Source organism: Salmo salar, chromosome 07 (assembly GCF_965601325.2).
Source record: "Salmo salar chromosome 07, fSalSal1, whole genome shotgun sequence".
NCBI classification, from domain to species: Eukaryota; Metazoa; Chordata; class Actinopteri; order Salmoniformes; family Salmonidae; genus Salmo; species Salmo salar.
This window is the reverse complement of record NC_138297.1, coordinates 65466889-65491896: the sequence shown is the minus strand read 5'-3', so window position 1 is coordinate 65491896 and position 25008 is coordinate 65466889. Positions and strand designations below refer to the sequence as shown.

Here is a 25008-nt window from a genome sequence, read left to right as displayed (position 1 = left end):
ACTTCAGCCTAATAATGAAGATTTCATAATTTAAAACGAGAAAAAATAGACATATATACACAAGCAAGTTTTTCTACACGTCGGAAAGAAAACTATTCCAACAGAAAATCCAGTTTTCTTGAACGCATATAGTCTCCATTTTGACCACAGCCACGGAGTTCATTTAGAACAGTTAGCCGGGTTTGCAGATATAGGCCTACAGCACGTCCACAAACTCCACATTCAGCAAGGAGTTTAATTAAGCCCAAAGTTGTGTCAAATAAAATAACTGGATCAAAACGTCAACTCTGCGACTCTCGGGGAGGCTATTTTGAAAACTTCTAGAAGTGAAATGAAGCGTGCACAATGGGGAGAGTTTATGCTGATAGAAAAGCGCATTAATTCCCTAGTTGAAAAGTAACCATAAACATTCATTACAGTCCGTGGCAAGATATAAAATAATGTGTCCTTACTTGTATCGTTTAGTTGCACGACCGTTTCCCCCTGAGCGTTCGGCGGTCCAAACCGTTCTCCAGAGTTCCGGTTCCAGAACGAAGTCTCTTCGTTGAGAGAACAACTCTGAACGACAGATTATACAACTATGAGTTTTCCCCGAAAAACAGACAAATTCCACCTCCGTTAAATTACACTTGGCACGGGAGTTCCTTTTGTCGTTGACTAATTTCGCAACAAATTCCACAGAAAAGTGTTTCGGTCCGTTCCAAAAGAACCCGCTCAGTTCGCTCCTCCGTGTCGGATATCGGTCTTAGCTCTCCTGTTCACGGCGGCGGGGACAGTTGTTTGCTCCGCTGGCATAGCAAGCATAGCAATAAGAAACAGGTGTACAATACAAAGTATTTCAAGATGAGTTGCTCCGTCTCCAAACGATTACGCAGCGTCTCTGTTTCACGCAAAATAAACAAACGCGAAGTATTCCAGTTAGTGAGATGACAGAAGCTGCTCCGGACAGAGAGCGTGAAACAAAAGAAAATATGAACTACGGGATGATGCCTCCACTTTTAGCAGCCGACCCCAGCCTGCTTACAAACGAACGAACGCCAGTCACACTCAAGAAGGGAAAGTTTCACAGTAGCAACACCATCAGAGCCTGAGGATATCCAGATATGTATTGTTCCCCTTCAAGTATGCATTCCTTTAATAAAGCCCCAGCCCCCTGTAAACTCCAGTCCCCGGCGGCGCGAGCCGTGTGACAGGCAGAGCTGGGTTGAAGTCTCGCACGGGGCGTCCGGTAGCGGTGTAGTTTAAGTTAGCGGCAGAGAGCGGATAGACTTCCACAGTCCTCTAGTCGATGTTCGAGTTTAGAGAGAGTGAGTTGGGAGAGTTTCGCCCATGCGCCTGCCCTCTTCACATAGCTGTCTTCGGAGCGGGGTAATAAAGTAGCGGGAGGGGATATCCCACAGCACCCCAGCAACTCCCACAGGACTGGACAGGAGGACTGGACTGGAGGACAGGACAGGAGGATGGACTGGAGGACTGGACAGGAGGACAGCGCGCACAGACACAGACAGAACAAGTGTTGATTGACAGCCATCACCAAGGCCGGGTTTTTTGAGATGCCGCGCATTTGTCATGTTTGTCTGAAAACTGTTTCAGAGTTACTATAGTACTATAGAGTGATCAGAACACTGCTAATTTTAGAATAAAACCTAGAGATAGTTTAATGCTACATTTTTAGCTTGTTTGATCATTTCCTTTAGTATTAAATCCATAGCAACCACTGAGTTTTAAAGTTTTATTTGAAATATGTCCAATGCAACATCTACCACTTGTATTATAAGTCTATTAACAAATATTACATTGAGATGAGCATAACCGGCCTTCACACAACACCCCATAATGTCAGAATGGAATCATGTTTTTACAAATGTTTACAAATTAATAAAAATGAAAAGCTGAAATGTTTTGACTCCATAGGTATTAACTCCTTTGTTATGGTAAGGAGCATAAATCAGTTCAGGAGTAAAAATGTGCTCAACAAGGCACATAATAAGTTGCATGGACTCACTCTGTGTGCAATAATAGTGTTTAACATGATCTTTTTTCTCATGATTTTTGAATGACTACCTCATCTCTATACTCCACCATACAATTATCTCTGTAAGGTCCCTCAGTCGAGCAGTGGATTTCAAACACAGTCTCAACCACTAAGACCAGGGAGGTTTTCCAATGTAAAGAAGGGCACCTATTGGTTGATGGGTAACAAATAAGCAACTAAAAAAGGAATGGATATAAGCACAGGTTAAATCCTGAGTAAAACCTGGTTCAGTCTGCTGTCCACCAGACACTGGACACTGGAGACAAATTCACCTTTCAGCAGGACAATAACCTAAAATACAGGGCTGGGTTTCTGTACAGCACTTTGTGACATCAGCTGATGTAAGAAGGGCTTTCTAAATAAATGTGATTGAAATAAACACTGGAGTTGCTCACCAAGACGACATTGAATGTTCCTGAGTGGCCTAGTTACAGTTTTGACTTAAATCTGCTTGAAAATCTATGACAAGACTTGAAAATGGCTGTCTAGTGATAATCAACAACCAACTTCACAGAGCTTGATGATTTTTAAAAGAATAATTGCAAAAATATTGTACAATCCAGGTATGTTAAGCTCTCAGAGACTTACCCAGAAAGACTCACAGCTGTAGTCGCTGCCAAAGGTGATTCTAACATGTATTGATTCAGGGGGGTTGAATAGTTATGTAAATTACATTTCTGTATTTCCTTTTCAATAAATGTGCAAAACAATTCAAAAAACATATTTTCACTTTGTCATTATGTGTTATGTATTGTGTGTAGATGGGTGAGAGAAAGAAAATCTATTTCATCCATTTTGAATTCAGGCTAGAACACAACAAAACGTGGACTAAGTCAAAGGGTATGAATACTTTCTGAAGGCCCTTTACTTAACCAACACACAGCTGTACATTGTAAAGTATTTCCTCATACTGTGACTATAACAGAGCCTGTGATTTGGTCATTCGTGTCTATTACCAGATAGGCCTGTCTCTATGAGACTCAGAGGTTAGTGGTCTGAACAGCACAGTGACAAGCTGTAATGTATTTCTCCAATGGCTGTGAGGCTGGTGAATGTGTCCCATTGTTCTGTCTCTCTGTACAACGCACACACACACACACACGCACACACACACACACACACACACACACACACACACACACACACACACACACACACACACACACACACACACACACACACACACACAGCACACACGCACACACGCACACACGCACACACGCACACACACACAGCAGGTATACTCCAATACACGTACACATGCACACAATGCTATTTCAGGTTCAATGCCAAACAAACACATGGTTTCAGTCTAACAGTACAATAAGCAAATGGTACAGGCACGTCTCATAGAGTACTGTACAGTAACACACTAGGACAGAGAGAGAGAGAGAGAGAGAGAGAGAGAGAGAGAGAGAGAGAGAGAGAGAGATCTGTGTACACAGATCCACAAAGAATTCGAAAACAAACCCAATTTTGATAAACTCCCATATCTACTGGGTGAAATACCACAGTGTGACATCACAGCAGCAAGATTTGTGACCTGTTTCCACAAGAAAAGGTCAACCAGTGAAGAACAAACACCATTATAAATACAACTCATATTTATGTTTATTTATTTTCCTTTTTGTACTTTAACCGTTTACACATCGTTACAACACTGTATATATACATAATATGACATTTGAAATGTCTTTATTCTTTTGGAACTTCTGTGAGTGTAATGTTTACTGTTCATTTTTATTGTTTATTTCACTTTTGTTTATTATCTCCTTCCCTTGCTTTGGCAATGTTAACATATTTTTCCCATGCCAATAAAGCCCTTAAATTGAATTGAGAGAGAGAGAGAGAGAGAGGTGACCATACTGGACTCTGAAGCCTGTTTTTGTTCTGTATATTAAAACCAGCTAGAGCAGAACACCCCTTTACAGGAACACAGACACATAGTTACAGTAAGTCAGGTGAGAGGCCACTCTCACGCCTGTCCAGTCTTTCCTTTATTAATAAAATACACTAAAACCACCGCTCCCTTCCTGAGGCTGAACAGACGTGACCCTGAGGATCCTGACATCATCCTCACCCTGTACCTCATCCCTCTATCCCTCTACCTCATCCCTCTACCTCATCCCTCTACCTCATCCCTCTACCTCATCCTTCTATCCCTCTACCTCATCCCTCTACCTCATCCCTCTATCCCTCTACCTCATCCCTCTATCCCTCTACCTCATCCCTCTACCTCATCCCTCTATCCCTCTACCACATCCCTCTACCTCATCCCTCCACCTCATCCCTCTATCCCTCTACCTCATCCCTCTACCTCATCCCTCTATCCCTCTATCCCTCTACCTCATCCCTCTATCTCATCCCTCTACCTCATCCCTCTATCCCTCTTCCTCATCCCTCTACCTCATCCCTCTACCTCATCCCTCTATCCCTCTACCTCATCACTCTACCTCATCCCTCCACCTCATCCCTCTATCCCTCTACCTCATCCCTCTACCTCATCCCTCTATCCCTCTACCTCATCACTCTACCTCATCCCTCTATCCCTCTACCTCATCCCTCTACCTCATCCCTCCACCTCATCCTTCTATCCCTCTACCTCATCCCTCCACCTCATCCCTCTATCCCTCTACCTCATCCCCCCATCCCTCTACCTCATCCCTCCTTCCCTCTACCTCATCCCTCCATCCCTCCATCCCTCTACCTCATCCCTCCATCCCTCTACCTCATCCCTCCATCCCTCTATCCCTCTACCTCATCCCTCCACCTCATCCCTCCATCCCTCTACCTCATCCCTCTACCTCATCCCTCCATTCCTCTATCCCTCTACCTCATCCCTCCACCTCATCCCTCCATCCCTCTCCCTCATCCCTCCCTCTACCTCATCCCTCCATCCCTCTACCTCATCCCTCCATCCCTCTACCTCATCCCTCCACCTCATCCCTCCATCCCTCTACCTCATCCCTCCATCCCTCTACCTCATCCCTCCACCTCATCCCTCCATCCCTCTACCTCATCCCTCCATCCCTCCATCCCTCTACCTCATCCCTCAACCTCATCCCTCCAACCCTCCACCTCATCCCTCCACCTCATCCCTCCATCCCTCCACCTCATCCCTCCATCCCTCCACCTCATCCCTCCATCCCTCAACCTCATCCCTCCAACCCTCCACCTCATCCCTCCACCTCATCCCTCCATCCCTCCACCTCATCCCTCCATCCCTCCACCTCATCCCTCCATCCCTCAACCTCATCCCTCCAACCCTCCACCTCATCCCTCCACCTCATCCCTCCAACCCTCCACCTCATCCCTCCATCCCTCCACCTCATCCCTCCATCCCTCCACCTCATCCCTCCATCCCTCCATCCCTCCAACCCTTGGCCCTCCAACCGTCCGTCTGTTTTCTTAATTATTCCTACTCTAACCTCACCTCTCGTTCTTCCTTGTCTTTCTCCTAATAGAGAATGTTTCATTAGAATGTTTGTGTTGAGTTCCCAGTAAGCGGCTGCATAGTTTCAGTGTTCTGTGTTTCCTGGCCTACGGTCTGGGGACCCTCATCTTTGATGAAGACAGACACTGATTCACCTCTCTCCCTCCATTTCTCTCTACTCTCCCTCTCTATCTTTCTGTCTCTCACACACACACACACACACACACACACACACACACACACACACACACACACACACACACACACACACACACACACACACACACACACACACACACACACCACACACACACACACACACACACTGTTTAAAGCTGCAGCAGGTAGAAACACTCTCCTCTCCTCCAGAAACCTGTCAGAACCTGTATTCATTTCTCCTTCCACAATTTTTTGTGACGCGAGGAGGCTTTTCTTACGTGTGTGTGTGATGTGAGTGTGCGGTGTGTGTGTGTGTCTGTGTGTCTGTGTGTGTGTGACATGGAGCAGCCTTGTAATTACCTGTTGAAGTAACCACAGCCTCACACAGACAGATCCATGGTTCAGGACAGTGGTAATGTTGGCCTAGCCATGCTAACATCAATTATACCTGCTGAGAGACAACAGTATACAGGTTACCCTCTGTCTCTCTCTGGTGTCTCTCTGTTCTGCTATGCCCTGCACCCCACACAGACAGCTCCAACACAGATACCTCCAACACAGACAGCTCCAACACAGACACCTCCAACACAGACACCTCCAACACAGACACCTCCGACACAGACACCTCCGACACAGACACCACCAACACAGATACCACCAACACAGACACCTCCAACACAGACACCTCCAACACAGACACCTCCGACACAGACACCACCAACACAGACACCTCCAACACAGACACCTCCAACACAGACACACCCCGACACAGACACCTCCAACACAGACACCTCCAACACAGACACCTCCGACACAGACACCACCAACACAGACACCTCCAACACAGACACCTCCAACACAGACACACCCCACACAGACACCTCCAACACAGACACCTCCAACACAGACACCTCCAACACAGACACCTCCAACACAGATACCTCCAACACAGACACACCCCACACAGACACCTCCAACACAGACACACCCCACACAGACACCTCGAACACAGACACACATCACACAGACACCTCCAACACAGACACCTCCAACACAGATACCTCCAACACAGACACACCCCACACAGACACCTCCAACACAGACACACATCACACAGACACCTCCAATACAGACACCTGCAACAGTGTCTCCTGACCCCTCCTGTCTCAGCCTCCAGTATTTATGCTGCAGTAGTTTATGTGTCGGGGGGCTAGGGTCAGTCTGTCACATCTGGAGTATTTCTCTTGTCTTTTCCGGTGTCCTGTGTGAATTTAAATATGCTCTCTCTAATTCTCTCTTTCTCTTTCTTTCTTTCTTTCTCTCTCTCGGAGGACCTGAGCCATAGGACCATGCCTCAGGACTACCTGGCTTGATGACTCCTTGCTGTCCCCAGTTCACCTGGCCGTGCTGCTGCTCCAGTTCCAACTGTTCTGCCTGCAGCTATGGAACCCTGACCTGTTCACCGGACGTGCTACCTGTCCCAGACCTGCTGTCGCAGACCTGCTGGAACCGTGACCTATTCACCGGACGTGCTACCTGTCCCAGACCTGCTGTTTTCAACTCTCTAGAGACAGCAGGAGCGGTAGAGATACTCTCAAAGATCGGCTATGAAAAAGCCAACTGACACTTACTCTTGTGTTACTGACTTGTTGCACCCTCGACAACTACAATGATTATTATTATTTGACCATGCTGGTCATTTATGAACATTTGAACATCTTGGCCATGTGCTGTTATAATCTCCACCAGGCACAGCCAGAAGAGGACTGGCCACCCCTCATAGCCTGGTTCCTCTCTAGGTTTCTTCCTAGGTTTTGGCCTTTCTAGGGAGTTTTTCCTAGCCACCGTGCTTCTACACCTGCATTGCTTGCTGTTTGGGGTTTTAGGCTGGGTTTCTGTACAGCACTTTGAGATATCAGCTGATGTAAGAAGGGCTATATAAATACATTTGATTTGATTTGAACAAAGATACACCCCACACAGACACCTCCAACACAGACACCTCCAACACAGATACCTCCAACACAGACACACACCTCCAACACAGATACCTCCAACACAGATACCTCCAACACAGACACCTCCAACACAGATACCTCCAACACAGATACCTCCAACACAGACACCTCCAACACAGACACCTCCAACACAGACACACATCACACAGACACCTCCAACACAGACACCTCCAACACAGACACCTCCAACACAGATACCTCCAACACAGACACACACCTCCAACACAGATACCTCCAACACAGATACCTCCAACACAGACACCTCCAACACAGATACCTCCAACACAGATACCTCCAACACAGACACCTCCAACACAGATACCTCCAACACAGACACCTCCAACACAGATACCTCCAACACAGACACACCCCACACAGACACCTCCAACACAGACACACATCACACAGACACCTCCAACACAGACACTTCCAACACAGACACCTCCAACACAGATACCTCCAACACAGACACACACCTCCAACACAGATACCTCCAACACAGATACCTCCAACACAGACACCTCCAACACAGATACCTCCAACACAGACACCTCCAACACAGATACCTCCAACACAGACACACCCCACACAGACACCTCCAACACAGACACACATCACACAGACACCTCCAACACAGACACCTCCAACACAGACACCTCCAACACAGATACCTCTAACACAGACACACACCTCCAACACAGATACCTCCAACACAGATACCACCAACACAGACACCTCCAACACAGATACCTCCAACACAGACACCTCCAACACAGACACCTCCAACACAGATACCTCCAACACAGACACCTCCAACACAGATACCTCCAACACAGACACACCCCACACAGATACCTCCAACACAGACACACATCACACAGACACCTCCAACACAGATACCTCCAACACAGACACACCCCACACAGACACCTCCAACACAGACACACATCACACAGACACCTCCAACACAGATACCTCCAACACAGACACACACCTCCAACACAGATACCTCCAACACAAATACCTCCAACACAGACACACCCAACACAGATACCTCCAACACAGACACCTCCAACACAGATACCTCCAACACAGACACCTCCAACACAGATACCTCCAACACAGACACACATCACACAGACACCTCCAACACAGATACCTCCAACACAGACACACACCTCCAACACAGATACCTCCAACACAGACACCTCCAACACAGATACCTCCAACACAGACACCTCCAACACAGACACCTCCAACACAGATACCTCCAACACAGACACCTCCAACACAGATACCTCCAACACAGACACACCCCACACAGATACCTCCAACACAGACACACATCACACAGACACCTCCAACACAGATACCTCCAACACAGACACACCCCACACAGACACCTCCAACACAGACACACATCACACAGACACCTCCAACACAGATACCTCCAACACAGACACACACCTCCAACACAGATACCTCCAACACAGATACCTCCAACACAAATACCTCCAACACAGACACACCCAACACAGATACCTCCAACACAGACACCTCCAACACAGATACCTCCAACACAGACACCTCCAACACAGATACCTCCAACACAGACACACATCACACAGACACCTCCAACACAGATACCTCCAACACAGACACACACCTCCAACACAGATACCTCCAACACAGACACACCCCACACAGACACCTCCAACACAGACACACATCACACAGACACCTCCAACACAGACACCTCCAACACAGACACCTCCAACACATATACCTCCAACACAGACACACACCTCCAACACAGACACACACCTCCAACACAGATACCTCCAACACAGACACCTCCAACACAGATACCTCCAACACAGACACCTCCAACACAGATACCTCCAACACAGATACCTCCAACACAGACACCTCCAACACAGATACCTCCAACACAGACACCTCCAACACAGATACCTCCAACACAGACACACCCCACACAGACACCTCCAACACAGACACACATCACACAGACACCTCCAACACAGACACCTCCAACACAGACACCTCCAACACAGACACCTCCAACACTGATACCTCCAACACAGACACACACCTCCAACACAGACACACACCTCCAACACAGACACCTCCAACACAGACACCTCCAACACAGACACCTCTAACACAGACACACACCTCCAACACAGGCACCTCCAACACAGACACCTCCAACACAAACACCACCAACACAGACACACTATAATTTCCCTCATTATGACCTCTCCTCTCTCATCCCTCTCTTTTCATTGTATCAGTTTACTCTCCTCTCTTACTCTTCAGATGTATATTTGGGGTCCTCATCTTCCTATCCGGCACAAGCCTGACCACAAGTCGTTCCTTCCCTATTCCACATTGTGTATTCCTATGGATGTGCTGTTAGTCGTTCCTTCCCTATTCCACATTGTGTTTTCCTATGGATGTGCTGTTAGTCGTTCCTTCCCTATTCCACATTGTGTTTTCCTATGGATGTGCTGTTAGTCGTTCCTTCCCTATTCCACATTGTGTTTTCCTATGGATGTGCTGTTAGTCGTTCCTTCCCTATTCCACATTGTGTTTTCCTATGGATGTGCTGTTAGTCGTTCCTTCCCTATTCCACATTGTGTATTCCTATGGATGTGCTGTTAGTCGTTCCTTCCCTATTCCACATTGTGTTTTCCTATGGATGTGCTGTTAGTCGTTCCTTCCCTATTCCACATTGTGTTTTCCTATGGATGTGCTGTTAGTCGTTCCTTCCCTATTCCACATTGTGTTTTCCTATGGATGTGCTGTTAGTCGTTCCTTCCCTATTCCACATTGTGTTTTCCTATGGATGTGCTGTTAGTCGTTCCTTCCCTATTCCACATTGTGTATTCCTATGGATGTGCTGTTAGTCGTTCCTTCCCTATTCCACATTGTGTTTTCCTATGGATGTGCTGTTAGTCGTTCCTTCCCTATTCCACATTGTGTATTCCTATGGATGTGCTGTTAGTCGTTCCTTCCCTATTCCACATTGTGTATTCCTATGGATGTGCTGTAATTTCAGGATCATTGCTTTTCTCTTTTTTTCTCTCTCTCTCTCTTTTACATCCTCCTCCTTTTCTTCCAATCAGTGTGTTGTTGGCCTCCAGGCTGAAACCACATCGTTTCCACGCCCACACATCATCCGCTTTATCCCTGCTGAAAAACACATGAACGGAGAGAGAGAGAGAGATAGGGAGAGAGAGAGAGATAGGGAGAGAGAGAGAGATAGGGAGAGAGAGAGAGAGATAGGGAGAGAGAGAGAGAGAGAGAGAGAGAGAGATAGGGAGAGAGAGAGAGATAGGGAGAGAGAGAGGGATAGGGAGAGAGAGAGAGATAGGGAGAGAGGGAGAGAGAGAGAGGGCGCTGGCTATATACACTTTAAACAGTGAGGCAAGCCAGACAGGCAGCCAGTGGCTCAGGCCTGGGTGTGTACATCACACACACACTGGCTCTCTCTCTCCCTCTCTCTCACTCTCTCTTTCTCTCCCTCTCTCTCTGTCTCCCTCTCTCCCTCTCTATCTCCTTCTATCTCTATCTCCCTCTCTCTCTCTCTCCCTCTCTCCCTCTCTCTTGCTCCTCTCTCTCTCTCTCTCTCTCTCTCTCTCTCTCTCTCTCTCTCTCTCTCTCTGCCCTTTGGCCTGGTCTTAGCAGGGATGCACGTGGGCAAGCATAGTGTGGTAGTGTGGTTTACTCTCCTGGCATCATCTCCTCTTCTTAATCCATCTATCTGACCTCGTCTCCTCTTCTTCTTCCATCTATCTGACCTCTTCTCGTCTCCTCTCCTTAATCCATCTATCGGACCTCGTCTCCTCTCCTTCTTCCATCTATCTGACCTCGTCTCCTCTCCTTCATCCATCTATCTGACCTCGTCTCCTCTCCTTCTTCCATCTATCTGACCTCGTCTCCTCTCCTTCTTCCATCTATGCTGACCTCGTCTCCTCTCCTTCATCCATCTATCTCGACCTCGTCTCCTCTCCTTACATCACATCTATCTGACCTCGTCTCCTCTCCTTAATCCATCTATCCTGACCTCGTCTCCTCTCCTTAATCCATCTATCTGACCTCGTCTCCTCTCCTTAATCCATCTATCCGACCTCGTCTCCTCTCCTTCATCCATCTATCTAACCTCGTCTCCTCTCCTTCATCCATCTATCTAACCTCGTCTCCTCTCCATCTGAACTGGTGTGAGAGCATATAGGTGAAAGCATGATGGTGAATGCAGAAACTGTAGCAACACCTGTTATTTGTTGTATTTGTTTTCACCAGTCCTCCTCTTTCACATCTATAACAGATGAAGTAAATGAGACAAGGAGACATGAAGAGAGGAGGGCATCCTTATTAGACTATTGGGACCCTCCCCATGCCATCCAGGGCTGTCTGTCCAGAGCCTGGGCAACGGGTAGAAACACATCCGCAGTCTCCTGTCACAGTGCTGGGCTGGGGCTGGTGGGCCGTGGTGGTGTGCAGAGCTTTCTGGATGGGAGCCCTCTTTGAGGCTAGGCCTCAACAGGGGGGAATGCTTGGAAATTTGCACGGTGGCTTTTCTTCTTCTTCTTCTTCTAGCTGGGCGGTGCTCGGGTGCTTGGCACGCTTTATGCTCTGGCATGAGAAGCCTCTGGATGGTTCTCTTTATGTGATCTGTTTGTAACACGGTGGAATAACATGGCTAAACCCCTGTTCTTATTTAGATATGCTGCCTTCTCCATTCTTCTGACTGATGTAGCAGATGGAAATTCACTGCATTATACATGTTGGTCATTTATGTAGACACTTTTATCCAGAGTGACTCACAGTCAGTGCATTTAACTACAGTAGGTAAAGCAGCCACCTCATATTTTAGAGGGGCATGAAGTACGTGACGGCATGGGGGGGAGGGGGAGGGGGGGGGGGGGGGTGCAGGAGGGGGGGCCCCCATGAAAGCTGGAGAATTGATCATTTTTCTAACAACTGAAACAGCTTTTTCCTGCAATCTAGATCCATAATCTTTATGCCTAATTCTATGTAAAAAAATATATGCATATTTTTCTGCATGCGGGTTATCTAAGCATACCAATTTAATTGTAATTTTAATGAATGATGCACATTGATTCTTTAAGAATGTTTTTGCCTGAGAAGTTTGGTACAACTGTCACACTGGTATATAATATCATGACCCAATAATTAAATACATTTTTGTATTTTCTAAAGTCCAGCCACGTTGCCGAGTAGACGGTCAGATAAGCTACTCTAACTTGATAGACTGAAATGGGTCGGTAGCTAGTGATGAGGTCGGGACATTGGGAACATATCTAGCTGGTTACCTAAAGCCAACTTCATCAAATTGCTAGGTGGCCAGTAATACAGAGAAACAACTAAACATGTTTGTTTTATTTATTCATCAAGAAGGAATCCATTGGCTACATCCTCCTGTGCGTCCTGCCCTTTACCGCTAGCTAAAAACAAACCAAACGCTGTCACTCAACTCTCTTTCTCTCCTCCTCCACTGATGATACTGTCTGCACTACATTATCTAGCGTCCTGCCGAGGATATAATTGCTCTGTGGTATATCTTGGAAGAAACCACTTACTAAGGAGAATAGGGGGGGGTGGAGGGGGTGGGTACTCTTAGCCTGGTCCAGTCAGTGTGCCCCTCTGCAGAATACCACTGACATATCATTTTATGAATAATTATGATAAAACGTGGGCTTAAAAATGAATTTTAATTTTAAAAAAAAAGTATACAAAAAAAACAGGACAAATCTGAGGGGGCACGTGCCCCCTATGGGCAGAACACCTCTGAGCCACATATCACCGTCATTAAAAGTAAACCACTGGTGTAATGAAGCCACTGGCTGGTACAGACAAGAAGACACCACACTGCTGGAAGACTGACTGCACGATATAGAGCTGTCTTTGCTAAATAGCAATGGACCTTTGCACTGGATATGACAACACACACAAGACGATCAGTATCTCTCTGTTTCTATACGTGTGTGTGTGAGGTCATGTGTGAGTTCGTGTGTGTGTGTGTGTGTGTGTGTGTGTGTGTGTGAGTGAGTTCATGTGTGTGTGTGTGAGTGAGTTCATGTGTGTGTGTGTGTGTGTGTGTGTGTGTGTGTGAGTGTGTGTGTGTGTGTGAGGTCATGTGTGTGTGTGTGTGTGTGTGTGTGTGTGTGTGTGTGTGTGTGTGTGTGTGTGTGTGTGTGTGTGTGTGTGTGAGGTCATGTGTGTGTGTGTGTGTGTGTGTGTGTGTGTGTGTGAGTGAGTTCATGTGTGTGTGTTACACCCTTTACAAAGTAAAATAAACAGATAAACAGACAGATAATAGACAGTTAAAAGAGGAGGAGTCCTGTATGGGAGAGGTCTGGAGAGGGTCTGACTCCTAGAGGAGTCCTGTATGGGAGAGATCTGGAGAGGGTCTGACTCCTAGAGGAGTCCTGTATGGGAGAGATCTGGAGAGGGTCTGACTCCTAGAGGAGTCCTGTATGGGAGAGATCTGGAGAGGGTCTGACTCCTAGAGGAGTCCTGTATGGGAGAGATCTGGAGAGGGTCTGACTCCTAGAGGAGTCCTGTATGGGAGAGATATGGAGAGGGTCTGACTCCTAGAGGAGTCCTGTATGGGAGAGATCTGGAGAGGGTCTGACTCCTAGAGGAGTCCTGTATGGGAGAGATCTGGAGAGGGTCTGACTCCTAGAGGAGTCCTGTATGGGAGAGGTCTGGAGAGGGTCTGACTCCTAGAGGAGTCCTGTATGGGAGAGATCTGGAGAGGGTCTGACTCCTAGAGGAGTCCTGTATGGGAGAGATCTGGAGAGGGTCTGACTCCTAGAGGAGTCCTGTATGGGAGAGATCTGGAGAGGGTCTGACTCCTAGAGGAGTCCTGTATGGGAGAGATCTGGAGAGGGTCTGACTCCTAGAGGAGTCCTGTATGGGAGAGATCTGGAGAGGGTCTGACTCCTAGAGGAGTCCTGTATGGGAGAGATCTGGAGAGGGTCTGACTCCTAGAGGAGTCCTGTATGGGAGAGATCTGGAGAGGGTCTGACTCCTAGAGGAGTGTGTGTATATTGTGTGTGTGTGTGTATATTTGTGTGTGTGTGTGTGTGTGTGTGTGTGTGTGTGTGTGTGTGTGTGTGTGTGTGTGTGTGTGTGTGTGTGTGTGTGTGTGTGTGTGTGTGTGTAAGACAACACTACATACAGAGACATTAACCAGGGGATATGAAAGTAAAGCCAGTGAATCCAAGAGGCTGATAATGTAGTGTTTATACATACAAAGGTAAAAGTCCAATACAATAATACACTCTTTTTATACAGAAAGAAATCTCCAGCGATTTCCAGTTTTCCCACAGAAGGACAGAAAGGCAGTACATAGGTTCTCTTCAGACCTGGAAACACCAACAACACAAGAACAAAACAACGTGGTTTTGTACGCCAGTTAATCAGTATTATTATGAATGGTATTATTCTCTGGTAGACAAAGCAGAGGTTCCCTCCTGAGATCGTGTTTACTGTAATGTATAGGAAGAGTTTGCTCCTAAAGAACCCACAATGGTTGAATTAACTTTGTTTCCACGTCGTTTCAATGAAATTACATTGAACCAACGTGGAATAGACGTTGAATTGACGTCTGTGCCCAGTGGGAATGGACCCATACTAGTCAACAAGGCAGGGCTGCTGGGAAAACACTATGACGTGAACTACCAAGTGCACTATGAAGGGACAAAGTGCACTATGAAAGGACCAAGTGGGCTATGAAGGGACCAAGTGCACTATGAAGGGACAAAGTACGCTATGAAGGGACCAAGTGCGCTATGAAGGGACCAAGTGCACTATGAATGGACCAAGTGTGTGAACTAAGGACTAGTCTGTAGGGTACAAGCACTAGCTATAGAAATGGATGGGTTTGTAAATGATATCCTACGTCACTAGCTATAGAAATGGATGGGTTTGTAAATGATATCCTACGTCACCAGCTATAGAAATGGATGGGTTTGTAAATGATATCCTACATCACCAGCTATAGAAATGGATGGGTTTGTAAATGATATCCTACATCACCAGCTATAGAAATGGATGGGTTTGTAAATGATATCCTACATCACCAGCTATAGAAATGGATGGGTTTGTAAATGATATCCTACGTCACCAGCTGTAGAAATGGATGGGTTTGTAAATTATATCCTACATCACCAGCTATAGAAATGGATGGGTTTGTAAATTATATCCTACGTCACCAGCTATAGAAATGGATGGGTTTGTAAATGATATCCTACGTCACCAGCTATAGAAATGGATGGGTTTGTAAATTATATCCTACGTCACCAGCTATAGAAATGGATGGGTTTGTAAATGATATCCTACGTCACCAGCTATAGAAATGGATGGGTTTGTAAATTATATCCTACGTCACCAGCTGTAGAAATGATGTAACACTACGGGGGGAAATGACTGCTGGTTTGGGATGTAACACTACGGGGGAAATGACTGCTGGTTTGGGATGTAACACTACTGGGAAAATAACTGCTGGTTTGGGATGTAACACTACGGGGGGAAATGACTGCTGGTTTGGGATGTAACACTACGGGGGGAAATGACTGCTGGTTTGGGATGTAACACTACGGGGGAAATGACTGCTGGTTTGGGATGTAACACTACGGGGGTAATGACTGCTGGTTTGGGATGTAACACTACGGGGGTAATGACTGCTGGTTTGGGATGTAACACTACGGGGGTAATGACTGCTGGTTTGGGATGTAACACTACGGGGGTAAATGACTGCTGGTTTGGGATGTAACACTACGGGGGTAATGACTGCTGGTTTGGGATGTAACACTACGGGGGAAATGACTGCTGGTTTGGGATGTAACACTACGGGGGTAATGACTGCTGGTTTGGGATGTAACACTACGGGGGTAATGACTGCTGGTTTGGGATGTAACACTACGGGGTAAATGACTGCTGGTTTGGGTCTTATTGGGGAGTTTGGTAATAACACAACGGTCGGGATTATGGCACATTTTACACAGATAACTATTGGCAGTTTACTGTGACAAGTCGTACTGAACCATATTCCTAGACTGTGACAAGTCGTACTGAACCATATTCCTAGACTGTGACAAGTCGTACTGAACCATATTCCTAGACTGTGACAAGTCGTACTGAACCATATTCCTAGACTGTGACAAGTCGTACTGAACCATATTCCTAGACTGTGACAAGTCGTACTGAACCATATTCCTAGACTGTGACAAGTCGTACTGAACCATATTCCTAGACTGTGACAAGTCGTACTGAACCATATTCCTAGACTGTGACAAGTCGTACTGAACCATATTCCTAGACTGTGACAAGTCGTACTGAACCGTATTCCTAGACTGTGACAAGTCGTACTGAACCATATTCCTAGACTGTGACAAGTCGTACTGAACCATATTCCTAGACTGTGACAAGTCGTACTGAACCGTATTCCTAGACTGTGACAAGTCGTACTGAACCATATTCCTAGACTGTGACAAGTCGTACTGAACCATATTCCTAGACTGTGACAAGTCGTACTGAACCATATTCCTAGACTGTGACAAGTCGTACTGAACCATATTCCTAGACTGTGACAAGTCGTACTGAACCATATTCCTAGACTGTGACAAGTCGTACTGAACCATATTCCTAGACTGTGACAAGTCGTACTGAACCATATTCCTAGACTGTGACAAGTCGTACTGAACCATATTCCTAGACTGTGACAAGTCGTACTGAACCATATTCCTAGACTGTGACAAGTCGTACTGAACCATATTCCTAGACTGTGACAAGTCGTACTGAACCATATTCCTAGACTGTGACAAGTCGTACTGAACCATATTCCTAGACTGTGACAAGTCGTACTGAACCATATTCCTAGACTGTGACAAGTCGTACTGAACCATATTCCTAGACTGTGACAAGTCGTACTGAACCATATTCCTAGACTGTGACAAAGGTGACTGATGATGGTGACATTACGTAACTAACCAGCAACCCATCAACAGTCTACTGTACCTACTGTCTGAGTAAAGGATTTGGCATCATTAAACCCAACAGAAACACAGTCTCAATGAGAGGGGATGTCACCGCTGAATACACACACCTTGGCTACGTCCTAAATGGCCCCTATGCCCCATGTAGTGCACTACTTACGACCAGGGCCCTATGGGTTCTATGGTGAACTAAATAGGGAATAACAGGGTGGCATTTGGGACACAGTCCTTGTTTTGTTGCAGATAGAACACACTTTAGGAGTCACCATGGCAGTGTCAGAAACACGCTGTAAAATATCAACATCAATCAAAACAAAACAACTAAATAAATCTTAGTAAAAATCTGAGTTTGAGAGACAGGATATATGAAACACATTTTATTAACCACACATTCTAATATTTATTTTGAAAAATGAATCTGTGTTTACACCTTCAATTTAATTACACTTAGAAAGGTTTTGCAGACACACGTTAGTGTTTTAATTACACTTAGAAAGGTTTTGCAGACACACGTTAGTGTTTTAACTAGTTCTGAACTACAAAGTCACTTGTAGTTCTTTTTACGTAGACACTGGGGATTGTGGGAGTTGGAGTTTGGTAGCCATTTTGTTTAGACGGATCACTCCTTACTTCTCTTCAGACACTGTGCAAATTGTTACAGTCATCTATATCTAGCTACTCTTCTACATATAAATATATATTTATTGATGTGTTTGCATATACTTTAGAACATATCTGTAGTAGACTGTCGGCGTAACTATGATCTTTCTGGACATCTTTCAACAGAATGAAAAGGAGAGAAAGATACACAGAAATGAAAGTGTTGGCCGGCAATCTGAGACAGTTTAGACTCACAAAACAAATGATGCATCACACCTTCATAGGAACCCTAGTTAGGATAAAAGACATGATGAACCACCCTACATAGGAACCCTAGTTAGGATAACAGACATGATGAACCACCCTACATAGGAACCCTAGTTAGGATAACAGACATGATGAACCACCCTACATAGGAACCCTAGTTAGGATAACAGACATGAACCACCCTACATAGGAACCCTAGTTAGGATAACAGACATGATGAACCACCCTACATAGGAACCGTAGTTAGGATAACAGACATGATGAACCACCCTACATAGGAACCCTAGTTAGGATAACAGACATGATGAACCACCCTACATAGGAACCCTAGTTAGGATAACAGACATGATGAACCACCCTACATAGGAACCCTAGTTAGGATAACAGACATGATGAACCACCCTACATAGGAACCCTAGTTAGGATAACAGACATGATGAACCACCCTACATAGGAACCCTAGTTAGGATAACAGACATGATGAACCACCCTACATAGGAACCCTAGTTAGGATAACAGACATGATGAACCACCCTACATAGGAACCCTAGTTAGGATAACAGACATGATGAACCACCCTACATAGGAACCCTAGTTAGGATAACAGACATGATGAACCACCCTACATAGGAACCCTAGTTAGGATAACAGACATGATGAACCACCCTACATAGGAACCCTAGTTAGGATAACAGACATGATGAACCACCCTACATAGGAACCCTAGTTAGGATAACAGACATGATGAACCACCCTACATAGGAACCCTAGTTAGGATAACAGACATGATGAACCACCCTACATAGGAACCCTAGTTAGGATAACAGACATGATGAACCACCCTACATAGGAACCCTAGTTAGGATAAATCCTTTTAGGGCTAGGGGGCAGTATTTTCAGTTTTGGATGAAAAGCGTGCCCAGAGTAAACGGCCTAATACTCTGGCCCAGAGTCAAATGTTTGCAAATGATTAGTAGATTTGGATAGAAAACAGTCTAAAGTTTCCAAAACTGTTTGAATGGTGTCTGTGAGTATAACAGAACTCATATGGCAGGCAAAAACCTGAGAGAAATCCAACCAGGAAATGAAATTCTGGTTCCTGTAGTTTTCTCAAGTCCTTGCCTTTCTGACACACAGTGAGTTAGGACTCAAATAGCACTTCCTAAGGATTCCACTAGATGTCAACAGTCTTAGAAAGTTGTTTGAGCCTTTTGCGGTAAACACAGACCGAAGGAGAACGCTGGTAAGCAGGTGACCAGAAAAACACTTCAGTTCATCACGTTAGCAGATACCTGCGTTCCAAAACATTTTTCAAGACAATGCATGGGTCCGGTTGGAACGTATTGAAGTTTGAACTTAAAATGGCCCTAAAGATTGATGCTATACAACGTTTGACATGTTTGAACGAACGTAAATAGTACTTTTTTTTACTTTCGTCGTGAAGGTTTTCTCGCGCGCCCTACATTTTGAGTAGCCTACTGAACGCGCAAACAACATGGAGTTATTTGGACATAAATTATGAACTTTATCGAACAAAACAACATTTATTGTGGACCTGGGAATCCTGGAAGTGCCTTCTGATGAAGATTATTAAAGGTAAGTGAATACTTCTTATGCTATTTATGCGTTTAGATGACTCCAAGACGGCCGGTGTCTATAATTGCCTGCTGTTTTTTTCTGAGCGCAGTACTCAGATTATTGCAAAGTGTGCTCTCCCAGTAAAGTTATTTTGAAATCTGTCAACGCGATTGCATTCAGGAGATGTTAATCTATAATTCTTTGAATAACAGTTTAATATTTTATCAACGTTTATAATGAGTCATTTTGTAATTTGTTGTGCTGATTCACCGGCAGTTTCGGAGGAAAGATATTTTCTGAACATCACGCGCCAATGTAAAATGCTGTTTTTGGATATAAATATGAACTTGATAGACAATACATGCATTTTTTGTTCTAACATAATGTCCGAGGAGTGTCATCTGATGAAGATTGTCAAAGGTTAGTGCATAATTTTTGCTGGTTTTCTGCTTTTGGTGACGCTTGTCCTTGCATTGAAAATGGCTGTGTGTAATTTTTTGTCTATGTACTGTCCTAACATAATCTAACTTTATGCTTTCGCCGTAAAGCCGTTTTGAAATCGGACAACGTGGTTGGATTCAGGAGATGTTTATCTATAAAATGGTGTAAAATAGTTGTATGTTTGAGAAATTTGAATTATGGCATTTTGTTGTTTTCGAATTTGGCGCTCTGATTTTTCACTGGCTGTTGAATAGTGTGAACCGTGGGTGGGACGCTAGCGTCCCACGTAGCCCATAGAAGATAACAGACATGAACCACCCTACATAGGAACCCTAGAAAGGGTAAAGATGGGGACTAGGACAGGACAGCAGTTTTGAATCAGACACAGTACAGGACAGACATACTTTATAGGACAACTTCATGGCTTTTAGAATTTCCCCAGGTAATATACAACTGTTTCCATGACAACTCCCTCACTAACAGGAAGGTGACTGCTTGATCTTTATTAACAAACACTGAAATGGGGAGCTGAACTGAAACTAGTGGCTGTAAATAAAATACACTCTCTCTCAATTCAATTCCATTCAAGGGGCTTTATTGGCATGGGAAACATATGTTAACATTGCCAAAGCAAGTGAAATGGATAAATAAAAGTGAAATAAACAATAAAAAGTTAACAGTAAATATTACACTCACACAAGTTCCAAATAAATAAAGACATTTCAAATGTCATTATGTCTATATATACAGTGTAGTCTCTCTCTCTATGTCTCTCTCTATGTCTCTCTCTCTCTCTCTCTCTGTGTGTCTCTGTCTCTCTCTCTCTCTCTCTTTCTGTGTCTCTGTCTCTCTCTCTCTGTCTCTCTCTCTCTCTCTCTCTCTCTGTCTCTCTCTCTCTGTATCTCTCTCTCTCTGTATCTCTCTTTCTCTGTCTCTCTCTCTCTCTGTCCATCCATCCAGTCAGTCGTTGTTTAGGGAGGTTTATAACGGAGGGTAGATGGAGAAAGCAGAAGAGAACAGCTCTACCTCACACACAGTCAGCGTCCCAAATGACACCCCTACTCCCTACATAGTGCACTACTTTAGACCAGGGCCTATAGGGCTCTATGTAGGGAATACGATACCATTTGGGACGCACCCACAGACCCGGTTCTCATTTTGGTTAAGGGGGGGTGTCAGACTCCCAGCCAGCTTGGCTAGAACAAACACCAGAGACTCCAGAGACTAATAGTCCCAGAAATAATTACTAAATCACATCACTGTGTTTTCTTTACCATATCTGATTGTCACATGTGTGTTCTAGAACAGGGTAAAATAATCCCCCTCTAACACTCCCCCTCTAACACTCCCCCTCTAATCAATCCCCCTCTAATAATCCCCCTCTAACACTCCCCTCTATACACTCCCCCTCTAACACTCCCCCTCTAACACTCCCCCTCTAACACTCCCCCTCTAACACTCCCCCTCTAATAATCCCCCTCTAACACTCCCCCTCTAACACTCCCCCTCTAATAATCCCCTCTAACACTCCCCTCTAATAATCCCCCTCTAACACTCCCCCTCTAACACTCCCCCTCTAACACTCCCCCTCTAACTAATCCCCCTCTAACACTCCCCCTCTAACACTCCCCTAGACACTTCTGCAATGCAGGACGGCCTTTCTATAGCAGCCATGTTTAGAGACAAACACTAAGCATGTGTGTGTGTGGTGTGTGTGTGTGTGTGTGTGTTGTGTGTGTGTGTGTGTGGTGTGTGTGTGTGTGTGTGTGTGTGATTGGGACCTCCCCTTAGTAATGGTAAGAGTCCTAACTTTAAGGGAGTTTCCACACACTGATGTCCTCCTGTGTGATTAAAGCTTCCATCTGAAGATAACCAGCAATCAGAGGGATCCTAGGCCAGCTTCTGCCCAATGGAATGATACAAACACACACACGTTCCCCCTCCACACACACTCCCACTACGCCCACAGGCCACTGTGAGGTCTGTCTGTGAGTCACTGGGCCGGACCTGTTCCTAGTTATCACAGCTTTTCTTGCCTGTCTTTATTCTGTTTTCTTAGGCAGGTCTCAGGAGTATACTGCTGCTACAGAGGCCCTGGTCCAGCCCTGTGTTACTGTGTGGCTGTGTCTGTATGTAGAAGGGTGGGGGTGTGTGTGCATGGATATACTATGTGTCTGTGCACGCTTAAACTATGTGTGTGTGAGGTCTCAGCAGTATCCTCTAGCTGCTGTTACAGAGAGAGGCCCCAGGCCCCACTGGCCCCCAGGCTCTGTGTTACTGCCACTCCTACAGGGTTAGAGCTCATAAATCTATAGGAGAGATATGGAGGGAGGAGAAGAGAGGGGATGAGGAGAGATGAAGGAGAGGACGGACAGGAGAAAGAGGAGGGGTGTTTTGGATGTGGATATGAGGGTCTGTGAGGGAGGGAGTGAGGGAGGGAGGGAGGAGTGAGTGGAGAGGATGGAGAAGAGGGAGGGAGGATAGAGGGGGGAGAGGAGGGAGAAGAGGGAGGGAGGGAGGATAGAGGGATAGAGGGGGGAGAAGAGGGAGGGAGGGATAGAGGAGAGGAGGGAGAGGGATAGAGGGAGGAGGGATAGAGGGGGGGAGAGGAGGGATAGAGGGGGGAGGAGAGGAGGGATAGAGGGGGGAAGGAGGGAGAAGAGGGATAGAGGAGAGGAGGGAGAAGGATAGAAGAGGAGGGATAGAGGGGGGAGGAGAGGAGGGATAGAGGGGGGAGGAGAGGAGGGATGAGGAGAGGGGGGATAGAGGGGGGGGGAGAGGAGGGATAGAGGGGGGGAGGAGGGAGGGATAGAGGAGAGGAGGGAGAGGGATAGAAGAGGAGGGATAGAGGGGGGAGGAGAGGAGGGATAGAGGGGGGAGGAGAGGAGGGATAGAGGGGGGAGGAGAGGAGGGATAGAGGGGGGAGGAGAGGAGGGATAGAGGGGGGAGGAGAGGAGGGATAGAGGGGGAGAGGAGAGGAGGGATAGAGGGGGGAGGAGAGGAGGGATAGAGGGGGGAGGAGAGGAGGGATAGAGGGGGGAGGAGAGGAGGGATAGAGGGGGGAGGAGGGAGGGGGGGAGGAGAGGAGGGATAGAGGGGGGGAGGAGAGGAGGGATAGAGGGGGAGGAGGGATAGAGGGGGGAGGAGAGGAGGGATAGAGGGGGGAGGAGGGAGAGGGGGGGAGGAGAGGAGGGATAGAGGGGGGAGGAGGGAGGGGGGGAGGAGAGGAGGGATAGAGGGGGGAGGAGGGATAGAGGGGGGAGGAGGGAGGAGAGGAGGGATAGAGGGGGGGAGGAGGGATAGAGGGGGGGAGGAGGGATAGAGGGGGGGAGGAGATATGGATATGACTGTGTTTCGTCTGTTGGGTCTGTAGACAAGACTGATAACTAGCTCACCCCAGATCTCTCTCTCACACACACACACACACACACACACACACACACACACACACACACACACACACACACACACACACACACACACACACACACACACACACACACACACACACACACACACACACCCACACACACACACACACACACACACCCACACACACACACAAACGACCACTTCCACACTGTTGTGATACTATAGAGCCAGGGGAGAGGGACTGAGAGAGCGAGAGAAATAGATAGATAGAGAGAGCGAGAGAGGGGAACAGAGAGACAGAAAGACTGTATATAGACATAATATGACATTTGAAATGTGAGTGTAATATTTACTGTTCACTTTTTATTGTTTATTTCACTTTTCTTTATCCATTTGACTTGCTTTGACAATGTAAATATATGTTTCCCTGCCAATAAAGCCCCTTGAATTGAACTGAAAGACAGAGAGAGCGGCAGACAGACAGGGAGGGATTAAAAGAGCGTAACAGAACATTCCCCAGAATATGGAAGTCAATAAGTGGTAATGACAGATATAAAACAGGTTGTAAACCAGGTATGCCAGTCATCAAGATGGCCGCCATGCTCATAAGACTGGCAGAGTAGTGGTGCCACGGGGTAATGATGCCCTGGACTTGCGTGCTGCACGTGGCTCCACTACCCTGGAACTGATAAGATCAGTTTATTGAGGGTTGAGGTGGCACGCGATAGGGCATCCCCCTGGCTGGCAGTGTCCACACTCTCTGGATCAGTCCAGGGACTCTGCTCTCAGGACAGGAGGCAGGACAACCAACCAGAGAAGGCCTGTCTCTGGATCAGTCCAGGGACTCTGCTCTCAGGACAGGAGGCAGGACAACCAACCAGAGAAGGCCTGTCTCTGGATCAGTCCAGGGACTCTGCTCTCAGGACAGGAGGCAGGACAACCAACCAGAGAAGGCCTGTCTCTGGATCAGTCCAGGGACTCTGCTCTCAGGACAGGAGGCAGGACAACCAACCAGAGAAGGCCTGTCTCTGGATCAGTCCAGGGACTCTGCTCTCA

General features: G+C 46.4%; 1 protein-coding gene across 2 annotated transcripts in view; it reads right to left on the bottom strand.

Moving 5' to 3' along the window:
• LOC106597855 (protein Wnt-5b) overlaps positions 1-1347 on the bottom strand; it is a 215347-nt gene extending 214000 nt beyond the window's left edge. The window contains exon 1 of one of the 2 annotated variants that reach the window (XM_082977954.1): positions 453-1347. The gene's annotated coding sequence lies outside the window, so the exon portion shown is untranslated. The remainder of the gene's footprint in view (positions 1-452) is intronic. The other variant, XM_082977953.1, reaches the window with a different exon arrangement.
• Positions 1348-25008: the final 23661 nt, after the last annotated feature.